This window comes from Peromyscus californicus, unplaced genomic scaffold (assembly GCF_007827085.1).
Source record: "Peromyscus californicus insignis strain IS unplaced genomic scaffold, ASM782708v3 Scaffold_4__1_contigs__length_199733344, whole genome shotgun sequence".
In the NCBI taxonomy this organism is placed as follows: Eukaryota; Metazoa; Chordata; class Mammalia; order Rodentia; family Cricetidae; genus Peromyscus; species Peromyscus californicus.
In genome coordinates this window covers 122,995,855-123,015,697 of record NW_026294562.1, presented here as the reverse complement: position 1 = coordinate 123,015,697, position 19,843 = coordinate 122,995,855, and the positions used below count along the sequence as shown (strand labels likewise).

The window sequence follows — 19,843 nt, the reverse complement described above, 5'->3', positions numbered from 1 at the left end:
AGAGGATGAAGGCGTTGGAGTTGTGGGTGGAGAGGTGGGTGATGACAGTGGTCGCAGGGGAGGTGGGGAAGACAGAGGAAAGAAGGAAGGAAGGAAGGACAGATGGAAGGAAGGACAGATGGAAGGAAGGACAGAAGGAAGGAAGGGCAGATGGAAGGATGGATGGAAGGAAGGATGGAAGGAAGGAAGGACAGATGGAAGGATGGGTGGAAGGAAGGAAGGACAGATAGAAGGATGGATGGAAGGAAGGAAGGAAGAAGGGAAGGAAGGGAGGAAGGGCAGATGGAAGGATGGATGGAAGGAAGGACAGATGGAAGGAAGGAAGGAAGGACAGATAGAAGGATGGATGGAAGGAAGGACAGATGGAAGGAAGGATGGAAGGGAGGAAGGAAGGAAGAAGGGAAGGAAGGAAGGAAGGATGGAAGGAAGGAAGGAAGGAAGGAAGGAAGGAAGGAAGAAAGGAAGGAAGGGAATTGTGAAGCAGACCAAAGGGAGGGGTTCCAGTAACATGCGAGTCTTGAACCAGAATGTGCCAGCTTATAAAACTCAGGTAGAGGAGAGAGACAGGGCATTCCAAGCTAATGAAAAGTTAGTGAGAACTTGCAGGGGATAATAAGCTGGGCTAGATAATAGTGTTTAATTATTAAGTGTTTTTATTACTTACAAGGATTATATATGTACGTTAAATAACCTATCCATACATAAGTAACTTGTATATATGAACAATATATATTAATATATGTGCTCTTTGTCAAGACCATTTTAAAGAGACATCACTAAGCTCTGTTTTAAGGGAAAAGAGAAGATTAAAAAAAATCCAAAGTGTACCCCAGAGGAATTATTTACAGATGGCAAAAGAGATTAAAATCTGGAAAATTCTGACACTGACTACATGAAGGTAGAAAGTTAGGCAAGTTTTATAGTGGAAAAACGCTTTATGTTAGAGGTATGGAAAATTTTAGAGTACTTTCATCCAAAAGTTTTCAATGAACAGGTGGCAGAGACTAACGAAAATATTAGTCACTCAGCAAGATGTTGAAACTATTAAAAAGAATGTCAACTCTACTCTTTCACACTGTTGTTTCTTTCTTACTTGGAGGATAACACTGTGTCTGTGTGACTTTTCACTTTACAATGTATCCTACATTCTTTGTGTGATCTGTGTATCTGGAAAACTGGTGTGGAAAACTAGTAGGTTAAGATGAAAACTATAAAACAAAACAAACAAAAATAATGAAGTGTGTCCTGGAACTCACTGTGCATGTGTTCACAGAGACTTTCCTCAGGGTTTGCCCTTTTTCTTCTCAATTTCCAGGATGCATGGGCAGGCATTTCCTCCTTATGTGTCACTTGTCACTTGACTTTGTGGATGGTTTGTTCTGAGACAGGACCTATTCTTGGAGAAAGGAGGAAAGCCAGAAGTAAAAAGTCCCCAGTACTTCCTCAGGATCTCGGGCTTAACCTCTCTCCCTCCCCCAGTCAAGAAAACAATCCAAATGAGAGGAGAGTTTTTGAGCCAAGGAGCTACAGAAACCACGAGAGCTAACATGGTAATGGCTTCCCCATCTCTCCTCAGCCAGAACTCAGAAGGTCAGTTATAGGGAGGTGAGAGGAAGGTCTCCAGAGAGAGAGACAGAGGTCAGGTCAGTCTGCAGAACAGTTTATTCAGCGGCTGGAAATTCCTTCTGCCATGGCCCTGACTCTCAGTGAGCAGAGCATTCCAGACTCCACCAGGAAGGAGGCATGAGGGATTCCAGTCACAGCCAGGGAGACCCTGAGTCAGTCCTCTGGGGAGAACCTCTCCAACTCCCTGAACCCTTTCTACACCTATTAGGGAGGAAATGAACCAAGGATCTCAATTCTAACACTGGGGGTTGGGGGTTGGAGCCACTGGCCACTTCAGTGAACTCGGAGTATGTGCAAAACATGAAAGCCAACATCCACACAGATCGCATGGCAACCGTTGCTATGCACCGGCACTTACAGGCTCCATCGTTTGAACCACATGGAAGTCCATTTCTTTTTTCTTTTGCGACTGTCTCATCTAGCTCCAAACTTGCTACATAGCTAAAGCTAGCCTGAAATTAACCTTCCTGCCTCCACCTCCCAAGTGCCAGGATTATAGGTATGTGGCACCACCCCAGCCCCAACTTCCTCTTTTTTTGTGGGACAAAACAAATCCAATTCTAACAAATTCACTTAACCCCTCTACAGTGTACCTGAAATGATCTAAGTGCTTTCTGGTGACGTAAGCTCATCTAATGCTCACAGTCACTCCGTGAGAGGGTGACACTTCTGAGTAAACCAAGGCTCCGAGACATGAAGCTCTGCTTCAGTTCCTTCCACCCCTCTCCTCTGTCGGGCCGGCTGGTCTCAGGCCAGAGCTTGCTCCCCACTAAGGAGTCACAGAAGCCAGGAAACAACCACCTCTGAGAAGAGAAAGGGAGATTAATACTGTGAGTATTACTCTGCTTGGCGCAATACGTAATTTATCATCTTGGTCCTTGCTATGGACTGAATGTTTATGTGCCTCCCAAATCCATGTGGCGAGCCTTGCCCTCTAGTGCCATGGTATGATGTGGCCGGGTCTTGAGGAAGGAATTAGGTCCCAATGGTGGAGCTCCAAGGAAAGAGATTAGTACCTTTCTTGAGAGACTCTCTTTCTCCTGGCCAATCGAGGATACAGAGAAGATCACCCTTTGCCAAGCCGGAAGAAGACCCCCCCCCCCTCAGATCCTTGTGTGCCTGTGCCTCGACTTTGTCCTTCCAAACCTCCAGATGGCTGTCAGCTCCTCAGTCAGGAGCATCCTATCCTTACAGCCCTAACTGACTAAGACACCTTTAAGAATGCTGCCAAATTAACCCCACTTCAGAAGTGGGGGAACAAAGCCCAGGCCTGAGGGATCCTGCCTGTGGCCCCTCAGCAAGAGTGGAAAGCCCAGCTATGATCCTGAATGCCTGGAACAGCTGGTGCCTCCAACGCTCCCCAGGCTTCACCTCAGGACGCCGGGCACTCCATCCAACGGCGGTGCCATAGCCCACACAGCCTCTGCGGAAACTCTCTCTCGAGCCAGGAAAAGCAGTCTCATGGCTACGTGGCTGTGCTTGCCGGTTAGCCTCGCGTCTTCTCCCCGTCTTCCTAGAGAAGCAATGTTAGACAGACTAGGGTTGCAGTAGCAGGGCTTGAGTCTGCTTGCCTGGTGTGTGATCTTTGGAGAGCTGCTTAAGCTCCCCCTGCCTCAGTTTCCACCTGTACACAACTTGGACAGAGGGTGTTCCTGTTGTATTTTCCTTGAAGGGTTGAAATGATGAATCTAGATGATTAATGAAGTGCTGAGCAGAATACTATTACCCAGAGGGTTTAGTAAATATCGTCCATTTCCCCCTTTCCAGGGAAGCCCCAGATGACTCTATTTCCTCTCCTTTCTGTTTCCCGGAATCCTAAGGATGTCTGTCTTACATTAGTGCTCCGTCGGACACACCTGTAGATCATTCTAGCAGACCAGGAGCCCTCCTAGAACACCCTCTTCGGGGCTAAGGGTGTGGCTCAATTGGTAGAGTGCTTGCTCAGAATGTAAGAAGCCCTGGGTTGGACACTAGCATCACATAAAACGGCATCTAGTGTCACATGCCTCTAATCCCAGCACTTGGGAAGTGGAGGCAGGAAGATCAAGCCATTATTAGGTACATAGAGGACTTGAACTAGCCTGGGTTACATGACACTCTGTCTCAGGGAAGACCAAATAAGGAAAAAAAAAAACAAAACAAAACAATGCGTGTCTCGTCTTTGGCAAAGAATGAAGGAGCTCCAGATAACAAGCAGCTATTTTGAATTTTAAAGCAACAACCTTTTCCATCATGAAATTTCAAGACATTTTGAACAGGAGCTGGGCCTCACTGACTCTGAGTATCCAGCCTCCTCTGGGAGGAAGATGATTTGCATGCATAAATTCTGATCTGTGGTTTTTCAAGTCAGTGCTCCTTTGTGTCCCCCACACTGCCCTGCACACAGTAGGAACTCAATAAATAGGTGTTTATTTATTGAAGTCCTCCAGAGCCCCTGGTTTCACAAACAGAAACCAGAACCCGAGTCTCCTCCCTTGCAGGCCAGGCCTTGGTCCATCTGAGCACACAGATGACCATTCACCGGCCCATCCCTCTGGGAATAGTGTCCAGGCTCTAAGCGGGGTTGTTTGAAAGGGGTCCATTATCTCCCCTGAGTGGGGCCTCCGATGCTGCACAGGGAGGGGTTCTTTCTCAACTGCCTCACTTGACCTTTGGGCCTAACAGGCAGTGGGCAAACCCCGTCAGAGGCCTGCAACAAATGTCCTTCTACGCCCTCAGCTCTGCAGGAATTCCTGGGAGCCTGGAAAAGCTTAGAACACTGTAACCTTTTGCTCTTTCCAATTGGATAGGGGGGCTTATGTCTGAAGACCTTGTGGGGGGAACCTGGCGAATACAATTATCTGGGCCACCATCCTCAATATGCCGCTCCATTATAGCAGAGGCCACAGACAGTCAGCTCCGTTAAGTCGTAGCAAGTGTTGACAGGTTAGCACGAACACTTGGAAGAGGTGTGCAAGCGCCCACCAGCTTCTTCCTGGACCACATTCAGCCTCTGCAGACAGGGGCACCTAGGATTGAAGGGTCTGCTGTCACTGACCCAGAACCTTGCAGCCTATTGAGTCGCTACAGTGGTGGAGATGAGACATGATGGAGCAGGATGCAGATGGGGGAGATACCTAACAGAAAGACGGGGACTCCTGAAGCTTGCCGACCAGCTGATCTCAAGTGTTTGTTGCTTTTCGTATCCCATCCCCAATTTTAAGCATATTCTAAAAGTCATTTAACAGAGACCACACGGCGCCCAGAACCGTGATCCCATTAAAGACATTGTAACAGTCAAGAATTTAAGCTCAAGGGGGTGGTGCAGGCTCAGTGAGTAAAGACACCTGAGTTCAAGATCTCCAGGACCCACAAGGTAGGAGAGGACTGAACACTGAAAGCGGTCTCCGACCTCCTCAGATGTAGCATGTACACGTACGGAAACAAACTAAAATAAAATAAATGTTAAGAAGTTTAAAAAAAAAAACCAGCTTAGGTTCAAGGACAAAAAGATTCCAGTCCCAGACTCAAATTTCCTTTTACTAAATCACCTTGAGCGAACAAGGGTTATTCTGTTTTCTCATTTGTAAAGCATCAGTAACACTACCAGATAAGACAGGACAGGAACAGCGCAGGAGAGAACACCCAGGGAGCACCCCCCCCCCCCCACCCCGCAAGTACTGGCTGTCATGGTACCAACTGCTAAGACAGGGAAATGCACAGTTGTCGCGGGGAGTCATTGAAGGCATGTGAGCAGGAGAGAAAGGTGAACCCAGCCGGGACCAAGGAACAAGATGAGAACGGAGTTTGTGGATAGAGGATTCAACCTGTGGTCTTCTGTTCAGATAGCCCCAACCCCAGAGCCTCTGATCCTGCTTTCCCTACCCCCACCCGCTCCCAGTCTACTCAGCAAACTGTATTAGCCTATTAGCCTTGGCGTCTCAGGATTTTGCAGCCTGGCTGTGAACGTGAAATCTTGCCTGAAGGCGCCGAGCAAAAATAACAAGACTCAGCGAGAAATAGCAGATCTGCCCTGGTTTCCAGTGGGGTGCTGGTTTTCCTCTGGCCTGGAGTGGGTGCCTGGTGTTGCACATGGCTTCTCTTTTTCCTGGGGTCCCGTTTTTTTTTAACCTCTGTAGCGCTTTGTCCCTTTCCGTGAAGGAGCTCCATGGCGAACCGCACACACCCCACCTTCTCAGAGCACCTGTTTTGTTTAATTTGTAGGCAAGGAACGTTGAGGCGCTCAATAAACGGATGCTAAGAGTAGAACCGAGTAGACAGATGAATGCAGCTTGCATCCCAAGCAGGCGGAAGTAAGGTACCAGGTAAGATGGGGACCTCAGCACAGGGGTGCTTTGCTTGCTGCCTGTCTTTGGCCAAAGGCTCCTTGGTGTGTATGGGGCGGGAGATTATGAGTAGAAACAGGGGGGAGGGACTAGTAGGTAAGGCTGTTGCCAGTGTAAACCCCCCACCACCCCACACCTACACACACACACACACCCGCAAACCCCAGGCACAAACAGCCCGTCAGAGAAGGAGTCTGGCCAAAGTGTGTCCTGGGGTTGCCCAGGTCGGGTACTGCAAGAAAACTGGTGAGAGGCAGGGCACCTATATTCACCTCTGCCCATGCCTGCAACCTGCCTAGGCCACCTTTACCACCTCTGTGAGCAGCAGCTGTCCCGAACTCACACTCAGAATGCCCCTCTTTTCTCTCTCCAAACCAGCCCCAGTCTTCAGGCTGGAGGCCTGTTCTTAGGAGCAGATTCCAGCAGAGAGGGGGCCCCAACGCCGCCGGGGGAAAGGCTCTGAGTCCACCGAGTCCGCAGCTAGCGGCACGTCCCCTTCAGGGCGTGGTGCAGACACCCGGCTCCACAACCCCAGCCTGCAGGACCCTGGGAGGTCTGAGCTCAGGGCAGCATCAGAGGAGCGAGGAGCCGGACAAGGGCAGGCTTTGTGCGCAGCGGCGGGGACTGCGAGTCCCCCGACAGGGTCCTAGCCCTGCCCTACAGATTCCTGCGGTGCATCCTGGCAACGGTGGCCTCACCACAGGCGACCGCCCCTTTCTCCGGGAGCCCAAGGAAAGGCCAGACAGGAGAGAAGCGCGCTGACTTCGCGGTGCGTTGGGCATACTCTTGCTTTTTGAGAAGGCAAAAGTAGGGACCCATTTTGCAGTCGTTTCACATACAGAAGGCCCATTGATGTTACGGGACCTTTTCCTTCTAGTCCCAGCCCAGCCTGCCAATGACCCTCCAGAGTGAGGGGCTGCACACCTCACACACCTCAGGGCCTCTAAAGCTGAGTCCGTAGGGACTCTGAGTGCTGAGCTCACCACAGGAGGGAGGGGACTGAAAAGGGTCTCTAAATGGCTTACCCCGAGAGACCCTGATTCCAACCCACATCTACCCAGTGCTCCAGAGATCTGTCACTATATCCAACCAGACCCAGTTCCTGGCTCTGGACAGCACATGGCTCAATGTGATCTTGGGAAGCGAGTAGCTAGACTGTTTCCTGGGATGTCACAGACTCTGAAGGAAAATGTCCATAGAGAAGTGTGTGACCTTTCAGGAGGGCAATTTGGAGACATGTGGTAAAGTCTTAACTTCCCCCTCCTTTCAACCAGCCATTTCAAGGAATTTATCCTCAAAAGTCAATTATTAAAGTTCACAGAAATAGTTCCCTACAGTATTAGTTACACCAGAACTACTAAGAGGCTGGCAGTGGACTGTGGTGTAGACTTACAAAGGAGTAGGTCCAGGAAAGGTGTCAGATATCTCTTGAAGCGGGAAGGCATAAGACACAACACATGTTTTCTGCTGAAGATCTCTTGCTGATCCCAATGATGATAGTCATCCAGTAACAGATGATAAGAGCTAAACTGGAGAGGAGGGATGAGCGGGGGATCTGTGGTTGGTATGTAAAAGGAATAAAAGATATTCTTAAATTTAAAAAAAAAGGGCTAAACTGGAGAAACCAGGATTCCCAAAGACACACCTAATAACACAGCTCCAGCATTTTCTTAATGATAAAGGACATAATCCTAGTTAGTATACCAAGTACAATTTAGAGAAAGTTTTAGAAAGGAAAGAACAAGACAATAAAAGACAGAAGGAAAAATAGATGCATAAGGCAATCGTGGTGGCCACTTTGCTTTCCTGAAGAATAAAATAAAACAAAAAACTAACCAACCAACCAACAAAAAATCATATAGGGGCTGGAGAGATGTCTCAGTGGCACTTGCTGCTCTTCCAGAGGACCCGAGTTTGGTTCCCAGCACCCACACCTGTAACTCCAGCTCCAGGGGATCTGATGCTGTCCTCTGGCCTCCAAAGACACCTGTAGACACATGCCATGCACCCCTCCCCCCACATACAAATTAATAAAAATAAACCTTATAAAAGCAAGGTAGATAAAAGTACACATTGAGCATCAGTAATTATTCTAGGTCCTAACTCAACATTTAAAAGAAAGTTCCCTAGATTTGGCTTTCAGAGTAGCTATTTGAAACAAAAAGTGATGGAATTACAAGAAACAGACACCCATAAACATCATGTGTGGTATTTAAAACAGAAACAGGAAAAGAACATTGAATGAGACAGGCTGGAAGTAAATTACTGAAAAAGAAATTCCTACAAATACTAGGCAAGACAGAGGGACGGGGAGGGGAGGGTGGATATGATCCAAGCACAGTACATGCTTGCTTGTTTATACACACGAACAATAACAACAATAATAAAGAAATACTAACCAGAACAATTCTGTGCCTATATAAAAGGTGAAGATGAAAAGCACATTCAGAATACGAAGAACTACATAATTATAAAAGCAACTCAATAGGAAGCTACAAGTGTTGTAAATGTGTATGCACACAGTAACTTCAATATCCAAACTTACAAACAAAAAGTCATAAGCATGGGGATATAGCCAATGAGAAAGCTCTCCTTGCACATGTGAGGTCATGGGTTTGAGGCTCAGCACCACAAAGAAAGTTTGCAGAAAGAAAACAGTGATAATGAGAGACATTTTATATTATGCCTCTCTCAGTAATTGAGACATCAGATAAACAATTAGCAGGGACACAGAGTATTTGAGGACCAGGACTGATGTGGATAGATATAAAACAATGGGCCCACCATTTAGAGAAATACTTCCAAGACCATATAAATTTTTGCAAACGTTGTTATTGGATACCAAGGAAATCATAATTAAAAAACCAGAATTAATGTCACATAAACTACACATTCAGGGCAGTTAAGATAGAAATGGGGAATTATATTAAGAGTTTGGGGAGATGGCTCAGAAGTTAAGAGTTCAGATCCCAGCAACCACATCAGGTGGCTTCCAGCTGCTTGTAACCACAGCTCCAGGACATCTCATACCCTCTTCTGGCCTCCAATGGCCCCTGCATTCAGGAGGCAACCCTTCCCCTCCACATCTACACATAATTTCATAATTTAAAAAACAATCCTAAAAAGGAACTATATGAATACAACACCATACATTTTGTAAATGTTATAACAAACTGCTATATAACTCACGGATTCAAGTAAAACCAACATTAGAGGAAAATCAGAAAATGTTTAGATAGACCTGAGTGATGATGAGAATTCCATGTATCAAAACTTACAGAATGTCTCTCTCCTCCTTTTCCCTCCTTCCCTTTCCTGTTCTGACTTTCAGTCCTGATTCAGCTAGACTGGCAAGCCAACAGGTTTCAGGGATCCTCCTGCCTCACCCTAGCCCTAGCATGGGGGTTGCAGGTGCCCTCCATCATGCCCGTGCATGGGTGCAGGGGAGCCACACTCAGGTCCCCACGCTTATTCTGAAATTATAGCTTCTCTAACTGAGCATCTCCCTAGCCCCTACAGTTCTATTTTTTTTCTGGGATAAGCACGGTCAGCTTTTTTAATTAAGGTAGAGAGTGGAAATGAAGACCTTTGAAATAACCAAGATCTGAGGACCTCTCCTTCACGCCACCCCACGGAGGACCTACTGCTTTCTTTTAGCACCAGGACACTGGCAGCATCTGCCACAATTCCATTGTGCATCTAATGAGACGTTCAAGGGCAAAAATGAAACGTCCCAAGAAAACCATATTTCCTTTTCATCTGACTGGACAAAGCCATGCCATGGGATAGTGTCACAGGGACACAGAAGCCTGCCAACTGCTATCCCATTCAAGTTCTTACCCACAGCAGGGATGCCCCATCTAATTTATAAACTCGGCAACAATTGTAAAGCAAAGATCCCCATAAATAGCCACATCTATCTTGAAGATTTTACAAAGCTGATAGATAGACTGAGTAGAATTTCGTGATTGTGGAGAATTGAAATGTTGCACATCTAGAGCCAGAATTATCTTGGGCTGTCTTTAGTCCATTAATAGCTATCTATTGCCTACCTTGTGTATCTGACCTAACATAACCTTTGCAGCGGCCAGGTAAAACCTTTGGAATGTATTGACTTAGAGCACCAGCTTCCACCAATCCAGAGCTCAGAATGTCCTCAGGTAGCCCGGGACTTATAGTGCAGGTTTCCAGCTTTGCTATAACCTGCCTGCCTACTGCCCCACCAATCACTTGGTGAGTGCCTTGATTTCTGACTTTCTTTTGTTCTGCAACTATGAAAGTCCCCACAACTGCTTCCCCAATGGAACATGTCATTTAGAGCACCCCGAATCGGTGTTCCTGGTCTGTGGTCACTCCTATTTGGCTCAGAATAAACTGAGCTGTGCATTTTGTAGAGACAATGAACTCTGACAACACCCAGCACAAATACTCTCCCCACACCACAGACACCCCCAGCCACTGCCCCCATCAATTATCTCCTGGGCCAGTGAATTATTCATTGGCCGAAACATTTATTAAAAGCCTCATTTGAAAGTGATCTTTGACTTCTTGGCTTCGTTTTATGGCTTGGGCTGACATTTCTGTGTTTTTACAGCCAGATTACATTTAGAATGTAACCACCTTCAGAAAATAGCTTTTTGTGAATCTAAAAACTCTCACGCTCTTCGTTTCAATGGCTGGAAATGACATTTCTCTAAATGGCTTCTTTAAATGCAGATATGAATCACTCTTACTGGCGACAGAAATACTTAAGCAACTAACAGATTAAAAGTTATTTGCAGATCGTAGCGTGCTAAATTTACCCCTGGAGTCCACTCGCGTCGCCAAATATGGGCTTCTCTATAGGACTAAAAAATAGTTATTTTTAAATTTAATACAACCCAAATGTCAATGGTCCCGTCTCCCCTCCTCAGCCCCTCCCCCACGTCCTCTTTAGCAATGACCAGGGAATAAAATTGCTTCGTGTCATTGAACTAACATTGTATAAAATTTGGAAAACAAATGGAAAAAGTTGCCCAAACGAAAGTAAGCATTTTTGTGGCTTTCTTCCTTTTTCCCTTTATTCTTTTCATTGTCCATGTAGCTGCTCACTGGCAAATGTGTTTTCTTACGTGAGTTACCGCCTTACATATATGTTCTTGTGCCCACTTCCATCTCTTCTCTTCTCTTTCCTGCTCACCTTCTTTGTCTCATTCTGGTTTTGGCTGTGTGAAACAGGGTCTCATTCTATATATAGTTCAGGCAGGCGGGCCTGGAACGCACTATGTAACTGGCAGCCAATCTCCTGCCTCTGCCTCCTCTGCCTCTGCCTCTGCCTCCTCTGCCTCTGCCTCCTCTGCCTCCTCTGCCTCTGCCTCCTCTGCCTCCTCTGCCTCTGCCTCTGCCTCTGCCTCTGCCTCTGCCTCTGCCTCTGCCTCTGCCTCCCGAGGACTAGGATTATAGGCCTGGCTCCCGTTCTTTATTTCACATGTGCTCCCCACCTGCACCTCTCAGGGGCATGCGCTGTGCCTGCCATCTTGTCTGCAGTCTCCTCCAGGGCATGGAGCACATTTTTTAAAAATTTACTCTCTTCTCGTATATTACATCGCCGATTGCAGGTTCCCCTTCCTCCTCTCCTCCAACCCCTCACGCGCACATCTCCTCTCTCCCCAGACCCACTCCTCCTCCTTTCTCTTCAGAAAAGGGCAGGCCTCCCAGGGATAGCAACTAAACATGGCACATCAAGTTATAATAAAACGAGGCACATTCCCTCATACTAAGGCTGGACAAGGCAACCCATTTGAAGAAAAAGGGTCCCAAGAGCAGGCAAAGGAGTAAGAGTCAGCCCCTGCTCCCACCGTTAGGAGTCCCACAAGAACCCCAAGCTACATAACCATCAGATATGTAGAGGATGAAGGTCAGACCCATACAGGCTCCCTGATTGTCCATTCAGTCTCTGTGAACCCCAATGGGCCCTGGTTAGTTGATTATGTGGGTCATTTTCTTGTGTCTTGATTCCTCTAGCTCCTACAATCCTTCTTCTTTCTCCTCTGCAGGATTCCCCCGAGCTCGGCCTAATGATTTGCTGTGGGTCTTTGTATCTACTCCCCTCAGTTGTTGGATGAAGCTTCTCTGATGACTATTATGCTAGACACCAGTCGGGTTACATGGTAGGTTCAGGTTCTGTATGCCCTGTTACTAGGGGTCTTCGCTAGGGTTACCCTGGTGGATTCTTGGTAGTTTCCATTGCATTAGGTTTCTACCTTGCCCCCCAAATGCTCCCCAATTCTAGTCACCTCTCCTAGTACTCTCTCCTTCCACCCCCTTACCTAATCCCTCCTGTTCCCATCCCACCCTCTCCCAGTTCACATGACCCACCTCAGGGTCAGCTACAGGGAAATCAGTGTCACCCAGCCCCAAATAGCTTTACTTCTGAAAGTCAGTCAATCAGAGACAGTTTCATGCTCTTGCAGCCAATCAGCAATAGCCATGTGTTGCTGGAGTTTTCCTGCCTGGCCCACAGTCAGGACAAATCTCTCTCACCCACCAGTCCCAAGCCGCTCAAACCCGATCAAGTAAACACAGACACTTATATTGATTACAAACTGTATGGCCGTGGCAGGCTTCTTGTTAACTGTTCTTACAGCTTAAATTAATCCATTTCTATTAATCTATACCTTGCCACGTGGCTTGTGGCTTACCAGTACTTTACATCTTCCTTGTCCTGATGGCGGCTGGCAGTGTCTCTCTCACTCAGCCTTCCACTTCCCAGCTCTATTCTCCTCCTTGTCCCGCCTATACTTCCTGCCTAGCCAATGGCCAATCAGTGATTTATTTATTGACCAATCAGCAACACATTTGACATACAGACCATCCCACAGTAGCCATGCTCTAGTAACCACACCTACACCACTCCAGATCAACCAATCCCCAAATATCCTTATGCCCAAAATTACATTAATATGTAACTCCAAGACTCTCTAAACTTTTTCTTTGTTCAGAACACTTGGAGAGAGAAAGGGGGAGGGGGAGGAGAGAGAACAATGGAGCACTCTTCAGCTTTTCGTGAGCATCCTCTTCCCCCGACAGCCTTCACAGTTCCATATTAAGCAGCAGTAGGACATGGTGGAGAAGCAATATGGGGCGTCTGAATCCCTATCAAATAGTAAGTGCTGACTCATGATGGCAGACATATAGGAACAGGTTATTTCATTGGTTGACCTGGAAAAAAAGTTCAAGATATGCTGTGTGGGAAACAGCAGATTATTGTGGTATTTACGTCATGGTTCCAGTTTGATGAAATATTTTAGTGCACATATGGAGGGAAAAGGCCTAGACAGATACAGAAGACACTAGAGATTGTAGTAGCTACCTATAATAATAGGAACCGGGGTTGTGAAATATGTCTTGTTTAGTTTCTGCACTTTTGTAAGGAAGTCTCATTAATTCTGTAATTCAAGAGGGAAGACTCTCATTTTTAAAGTCCTGTCCAGAGCAGAGCACAGCCCACTGCTGAGTGTGTAGTGCAGACAATAGTCCCGTGATGATGCAGTCCCAGCCCTGCCAGCACATCCAGAGTTCAAGGTTAATTACACCGTCCCTATCCTTGCTTCAGGAATACGCTGAGTCATAACATCAGTTGCTGCGTGTTAAAATGGAACTAATTTTCCTCCGGTTCTGTTTCCCTTATCCGCTGCACTAACAGACCTCTCACACTTACACATACACAAACTCAGACAGATTCTTCTCTCTCCCTCCCTCTCCCTGTCCCTCTCCCTCTCTCTCTCCCTCCCTCTCCCTGTCCCTCTCCCTCTCCCTCTCTCTCTCTCTCTCTCTCTCTCTCTCTCTCTCACACACACACACACACACACACATACACACACACACACACACACAGGTCTTTCTCTGCCTCCATCTTTCTGTCTCTTCCTCTCTTCCTCCCTCCCTCCCTCCCTCCCTTCCCCCATCTCCTTTGATCCCAGTCCTGCATCCTTTGGGGGATACAGACCCTGCCTTTCTTATTCCCAGTTCATTGCCAACCCTCTACATGTTTTTTCCCCCAGAACACCTGGTGTTGTTGCCCACTTCTGCCAACACTCTGTTTCAACCTCTCCTACGTGCTAAAATTTCTTAGACCGGCAACCTGAGAGCCAAACCTCACCCACACCCCAGTTCACATGACCCCCATACTGCTGGATGACAGACTAGCGCTTGTCAGTTGAAGCCAAGTTTGCTGGTGCAGGGCTTTAATCCCAGCTACTAGGGAGGCTGAGGCAGGAGGATTGTGAGTTCAAGGTCTGTCTTAGCTTTTGAAAGAGTTTAAGGCCAGCCCAGGACACTTAGTGAGATCCTGTCTCAAAAGAAAAATGTAAAAAGAGGACTGGGAGTATGTCTCAGCAGCAGAAAGATTGCCTAGCAGGCCTGAAGCCCTTGGGGGGGAGCTTTGCCTCACATAAAAATAAAAGTTATTGAACACACACACACACACACACACACACACACACACACACACACACAGTGGGAGGCAGATCGAACAGCCGGACAGCAGCCACAGCCATCCTGGAATGCATACAGCCCATAGACCATGGGTTAGAATGTACCTGCTAGACTCTAAAGTTTGGTTTGGAGCTGTGGAGAAAGCATAGCAATAAGCAAGTATTTCATACTGCCAGAGGAATAAAATTCACTTAAGTCTTTTGTTGGAGAGATGTCTGCTGCTGGGTTGTCGTGTGTGTGTGTGTGTGTGTGTGTGTGTGTGTGTGTGTGTGTGTGTGCAGACTAGAGATTAGCATCAGATGTCTTTTTCTATCACTTTCTACCTTATTTTTTGAGACAGGATCTTTTGCTGAACCGAGTTAGCTGTTTATTACGGAGCAGCGGGGTCAGTGACCCCAGGCATCTGCCTGCCTCCACCTTGCCCGTGCTGGGACTGCACGTGTACACCGCTGTACCCTGACTGTCTTTACACGAGTCCTAAGACTGGAACTCAGGTCCCCATGCTTGCATTTTGAGCCCTTTATGGACCAAACCATCTCCCCAGCCTTTCTTTGGGGTTTTGAATTCCACGATTGGCTTTGAGTGACACAACCTTGAAAACCATGGGGTGTCCTAATCAAATCAAGAGTTAGGTGTCCCTTAAGTCTGCACAAAATAACAGAATTATTATAATCTTGTGACCTCTACAGTGGTGGGCCAGGAAGAGAGTAACTCAGCACAGGTTGCATCATGGATGGACTCATGCCTACACAGCAGGCATGAAACCGAAGCAGATATTCTCATTTATGCCCTGTCCACTCGTCTCTCTGTAAACTCACACCACTGGAATGTGCCACACTCTTCCTGGACCAGTTCTGTTCTGATCCGGTTCTCTCCTTGAGAGGGGCCAAAATATCACCTCCCAAGCCCCAAATGCAGATATATTGCCTAGAGGTCCCTGAGGAGGAGAAGGAAGCCATGCTGTATTCAACTTCATGTAATAATATTCTCTCTCTTTTTCTTGTTTGGTTTCTTGAGGCAAAGTCTCACTACGTAGTTCAGACTGGCTTTAAATTCATGGTCCTCCTGCCTCAGCCTCCTGAATGTGGGGATTATGTGTGTACCACTAGCCATGGCGCCTACATGATATTCTCAAATCATTTTTTATTCATGTTTTTCCTCTCCCGGTCCCTTTGCCAGGCTGCCTCGTACCTCTTCTGCCCTATCCCCCCATAAGCGGTTTCTGTACCCCCACCCCTCTGGTCTTTTAGATTCTACCCCTAGCCCTCCTTAGCACCAACTGCTCCTTGTGTGGCATGGGGTACGTCTAGAGCAAACCAGTTCCAGTGCCCATCAGAGATGCTGACCCAACCCTTCCTGGACAGATCTGGAACCTCTCCAGTGGCCTCTGATGAGAAGCCAGAACCAGCTTCCTCTGTGGCTTCAAGTAGATCATATTAACTTCTGGGCTATGCATTCTCTCCCCAGCCCAGCCTCTGAAGAGAGCCACAGAGGTTCTCTCCCATCATGCTGAAAACCTTGCATCTGGCTGACAAGCCCAGAGTCCCGTCATTCTAAAAGGTTAAGAACGCATTCCAGGAGAGGCTAGTTTTAAAAAAAAAGATTTACCTCTGCCATAATAAGTTCAATATAAGATATGATCACAAATGAAGGATGAGGCTCAATTATAAAAATTGTTATAAATTGTGACCAGTCCTTATAATTGAGCCTCATCCTTCATTTGTGATCATATCTTATATTGGATAAAAATCACATCACAATTCTATGATAGAATAATGTACTCTATAAATATATCATGTGTATTTTGTGAAAAGAGCAACCATAATAATTTCACCTGACTTTTTATTTAGAAGCAGAGAGAAAAGTTGAGTCATGCAATGAATACCAACACATCCCTCACCTAGATCCCTTGTTGGCATTGCTGTGTGCTTCCTCTGTCCTCTGTTATGTTCACACCAGGGTGTATGTTTTGCTCAACAGCACACCTCATTTCCTAGCAACTGGAAGCTACGTGACCCACAGCAGCAGCATCACACCCAAGACTTCAATATTGCTCCCATCATAAGGTCACACACAGTTATTCAACCTTTCCCCCTATCCCAAAACTGTCCTCATAACTTTGGGGTTATCTGCTTGTGTTTGAAATCCAGCATTCCGTTGAGGACCATGAGCTTGTTTCTTCAGTGTCTCTCATTTAGAACAGTCCCTGTGCCTCTCATGTAGAACAGTCCCATTGCCTCTCATCTAGAACAGTCCCAGTGCCTCTCGTCTAGAAAAGTCACAGTGTCTCTCATCTAGAACAGTCCCAGTATCTCTCATCTGGAACAGTTCTGGTGCCTCTCATCTAGAACAGTCCCACACTCCCTCTGTTACTCTAGAGTTGGGGCTGACTTTGCCCAAACCTCCACAATCTGGGTGTGTGATTGCTTCTTCATGATTAAGTTTAGGGTAAAGATTTTTGCAAGCATCAGGCAGCACTGTGCCCGTTGTCAATCCGCAGGTACATCATGTCCCATTGTTGGTGATGAAGTGTTAGATCCTTTCCATATGCAACTCCTTTTTATTGAAAAGAAACACTTTTCATACAATATATTCCGATCATGATTTTCCCTTCCTGAAATTCCTCCCAGACCCTCTCCACCTCTCTGTCCATCCAACTTTATGTTCTCTTACCCTCTCCCCCTTTAAACAAATGAAAGAAAAACCAAGCAAGGGTCCAGGCCAGTTCCCAGGAGTAGCTACACAACACAAAATGAACTCAATGGTATTTTTGTTGACTTTTTGTTTCATTTTGATTTGTTTCTGAATTTTTTTGTACTGTTGGTCTTGTATGTTTATTTTGATTTTGATTTTGTGTGCTCTTCTCTCCCCCCCCCCCCCCCCCCCCCCCCGGGTAACTCCTGCCAGACCTTTCCGAGGTAGAAACACTCAAACCCTCCACAGTTAACAAGCAGGATCCAGGATGACACTTCACAAGGGTGTGGGTACCCTTCCCCAGAAACTTCTTGCCTAACACATTGGTTATGATCTCTGTCTAACTGGCTGTAAAATGCGCTACGGCAACATTAAGTGAAAGTTGGGTGTGGGGGTGTCTGTAACCCCAAAGCCAGGGAGGTGGACAGAGACAGGTGAACCCCTAGAGCTCATTGGTCAATTAGTCTAGCCAATCAATGAGCTTTGGGTTCAATTAGAGACCTCATCTCATCAAATAATGTGGAAAGCAATAGAAGAAAACACTAATGTGGACCTCTGGCTTCCACATGCATGAACACACACACAGATGTGCACCTGCACACACATATGCACACATCCACACAAACATGAATATAACACACACCCTCACTGTGGTGGTTTGAAGGAGAAGGTTCCCCCATAGGCTCTGGTATTTGAACACATGGCCCCCAGTTGGTGGCCCTGTTTGGAGAGGTTTAGGACTCTTGGTCTTGTAGGAAGTCTGTCACTGGGGATGGCTTAAGTGCTTAAGTGCTTGAGAACCTAAGACCTCTCCCTCCATGAGGTTTGTTCTCTCTGCTTTGTGCTTGCAAGTTCAGGATGTGGGCTCAGCATCCTGCTCCAGCTACCATGCCTGCCTGCTGCCTCTGCCCCACCACTGCAGACTCTAACCCTCCAGAACTGTAAGCCAAAATAAACTCTGCCTTCTACAAAGTTGCCTTGGTCATGGCGTTTAATCACAGCAACAGAAAAGTAACCACCACTACTAATATTACTACTGCTGCTGCTGCTGCCACACACACACACACTATTAAAATAAAAAATGAAAGCATAAATCTACATGCTATTTGATTTGACTGAGATTTGTAGAAGATGATTTCTATCAGTCAGTCAAATTCGATAGGTTAGTCTTCAGGAGTTTGTAAAGTCAGTTGTTACAGTATTGGTTGCTTAAAATCACCCACTATATGAAGATTTACAGCTAGATCTGGTAAGCATGGTAAACCAAGGCTTCGTCTTCAAGCTTGATTTTCCAGCACATCACTGATTTTATGTGAGCATGTGTGTGTGTGTGTGTGTGTGTGTGTGTGTGTGTGTGTGTGTATACATATATACACATATATATTAAACATCAACATCCACACTTTCAAAATCTAGAAAACATATCAACATGATGACGTAAGAATATGGATGATTTTCATTTTCAGCTTTGTCCTTTCTTCCTATATTTGCTCAGAATTTCTTAATAATCATGTGTTGATTTAATCATAAAGACACTCAAGAGTTATGTTATTTCTCCCTCTTGGTGACACTGTGCCAGTCCCTACAGCCATGTTGATCCCACACCAGTGAGGGTGAGTGTAACAGAGAGAACAGTGCAGGCTGCGGTTTGGGCATCTCTGGGAAAGGGGTAGTTGGTCCTGTGGGCTCAAGTCAGCAACCAAATGTGTTCTTAAGCTGCACACACATTATCAGAGCTGAGGAGCCAGGACTGACTTACAAAAGGACAAATTAGAATTTTCTAGATAAGGTCCATCCTTTGTCTCCAGGTCTCTCAACTTAAGAGAGCCTGAGATCTATACACTCAGGGTCAAATAGGAGCCCTCCTGGAAGACAGGTTATTGACCAAAGACTCCAAAGGCAGTCTTTTGTTGCTGTCTTGGTCTGTTTTCTGTTGCTGTAACAAGATTTCTGACAGCAGGGAATTTATAAAGAAGAGGGGTTTGGTGCACAGTTCTAGAAGCTGCGGGACACACGCACGTGGTGCTGGCACCTGCTCAGCATCCAGTGACAGCATCATGCTGAATGACGGGAGACTGTCACAGGGCGAGACAGAGTGAGAGCAGGAGGAAGCTTGGTGGTACAACACACCCTTCCTGCAATGACCCCCCAACCCTTGACCCACAAATGGCGACTCCCCTAGTGAAGGCAGAGTCCTGTGAAAGACTTCCCACCAGCACTGCCGCCCTGGGCACCACAGTCCCAGAAATCGACATTTAGGGGAGGCATTTAAACCAAAGCAGTTACCGGTGCCCAACTGTTCTCGGGAGTGAAGAGGAGAAGCTGTGACTGGTGATCTGAGTGCTCTACATACCTGTCCTCTGGCGTTCATAATGGGTCACATATATCCTACTAAAATAAGGACGGCCAAAGTCTCCAATGCATCTGAGAAAGGAGCCAAATGGTCTTACTTTTTTTTGTTTGTTTGTTTTGTTTTTCGAGACAGGGTTTCTCTTATAGTTTTGGTGCCTGTCCTGGATCTCGCTCTGTAGCCCAGGCTGGCCACAAACTCACAGAGATCCGCCTGGCTCTGCCTCCCGAGTGCTGGGATTAAAGGCGTGCACCACCACCACCACCCAACTGGTCTTACTTCTTCCTCAACATCAGTTTAAATGTTAAGCTTTGGCATACGGACACTTGGAAGTTAGCAGGGAGGGATGCTTATTTTAGGTGCTATGGGTGGA

At 46.6% G+C, this 19,843-nt stretch overlaps 1 long non-coding RNA gene across 2 annotated transcripts in view; it reads right to left on the bottom strand.

Annotated features, from left to right (window-relative positions):
- Nucleotides 1–838: 838 nt before the first annotated feature.
- LOC128094020 (uncharacterized) overlaps nt 839–19,843 on the bottom strand; it is a 67,311-nt gene continuing 48,306 nt past the window's right edge. Inside the window, exons 2-3 of one of the 2 annotated variants that reach the window (XR_008212823.1) lie at nt 2,220–2,429; nt 839–1,396 (exon numbers count right to left, since the gene is read on the bottom strand). This is a non-coding gene — a long non-coding RNA (uncharacterized LOC128094020). The remainder of the gene's footprint in view (nt 1,397–2,219; nt 2,430–19,843) is intronic. The other variant, XR_008212822.1, reaches the window with a different exon arrangement.